We start from the raw sequence: 1,613 nt of genomic DNA on the forward strand, positions 1-1,613 counted from the left end.
GTTCTTTACCTAACATAGTAGCTGACAAATATGGAAGAAAGGTCCTGTTACATCTCCTAAGCCCCAGAGATCCTGCACACACAGTCCGAGAAATCATTGAAGTTCTGCAGAAAGGAGATGGAAATGCACACAGTAAGAAAGACACAGAAATCCGCCGACGCGAGCTGTTAGAATCCATTTCTCCAGCTTTGTTAAGTTACCTGCAAGGACAAGCCCAAGACATGGTGCTAGATAAGTCTGCATGCAGGACATCTAGTACTGAAGTGGTTAATGGAACAAAATAAAAAGATGAAAGAAAATGGAAGAGAAGGTTGTTTTGCAAAAACACTTGTAGAGCATGTGGGTATGAAGAACCTGAAGTCCTAGACGAATATAAACCGAGGTGCCACTATTCTTTCTAGCCTTCTCCAGAGTCCTGACCAGAAAGTTGCCAACAAAGTCAAAGCCTGACTGAAAAGCCTGATTCCCACATTGGAAAGAAACAAAAATCCTAGCAAAGGAATAGAAATTTTGCTTGAAAAACTGACTGCATAGGTGAACATAATTAAGAACAATAAGGAGGGGCCAGCAGTTGGTGTGGTGGTTAAGATGGTGACCTTCCATGTGAATGACCGTGGTTTGAGTCCCAGACCCAGTCGGTTGAAAACCATGTCAGGCACGTGTGCATGTGTGCGTGCATGCATGCATACCCAAAATCCTGAGAGGGCAGGGGAGGAGAAGGGACTGTGATGTGGTCACCCCCCTGTGGGGAGTGATTTCTCACTTTCCCTCTCTCTTTCTCTGTCTCTTTCCTGTGAGTGCACAGGCTCCATGGCAAAAACCTAACAAAAAGAACAAGAAGGAATCATTTTTCCTCTCTTCTGTTCTTTTTTCCCAGAGCAAAAAAGAAGGACTGGAGTGCTTTGTATATGTTTTTCTTGACTGTGTTTAGATTCTCTTGTAAGAATCTATTTATAAAGTTGTTTCTACAAAAAAATAAAGTATGCTTAACTGAAAAATTGAGAAACTATTTACTGGTGATAATGTATATAGTAATATCTTTGTCTTGACTGTCACGCATGGAATTCGTGTTGAAAAAAACATGTATACTGTAAAGACGTGATTACATGTAAATAAATTTTTTAAAAATTTAAAAAGAATTATTTAATTTTATTATTATTATTGTTATTATTTAATTCCATTTGTTATTATTACTTCTTTAATTTGACCAGAGAGAGCAGAGAGAGAGAGAGAAGAGTGAGAAAGGGAAAAGCAAGCTGCCAGGTCCAGGACTTGAACCACTATCAGCTATGTGGGAATGCAGTACCTTTAACTAATATGCCATCTGCTGGCCCTAATTATTACTATTATTTTTTAATTTGCTATCGGGCACATGTATTCACCAGAGAAAGACACAGAGAGAGAGAGAGAGACAGAGAGAGAGAGAGAAAGAGAGGAGAAAGAGAGAAAATGAGAAAGCAAGCCATCAGGTCCAAGACTTGAACCGTAGACAGTCATGTAGAAGTCCAGTGCATTAACCACCATGCCACATGCTAGCCCTCATACGTTTAAATCTTAATCCCCAGGACCAGTAGTTAGCGTAATGGCTATGTCGCTGGACTCCCACGTAGTCG

At 40.2% G+C, this 1,613-nt stretch overlaps 1 pseudogene; it reads left to right on the forward strand.

Moving 5' to 3' along the window:
• The window catches only part of LOC102494750 (pumilio homolog 3-like), a 1,563-nt pseudogene extending 1,029 nt beyond the window's left edge, over nucleotides 1-534 (forward strand).
• The last annotated feature ends 1,079 nt before the right edge of the window (nucleotides 535-1,613 follow it).

The sequence above is a fragment of the Tupaia chinensis genome, unplaced genomic scaffold (genome assembly GCF_000334495.1).
Source record: "Tupaia chinensis unplaced genomic scaffold, TupChi_1.0 Scaffold000248_1, whole genome shotgun sequence".
Taxonomy (NCBI): Eukaryota; Metazoa; Chordata; class Mammalia; order Scandentia; family Tupaiidae; genus Tupaia; species Tupaia belangeri.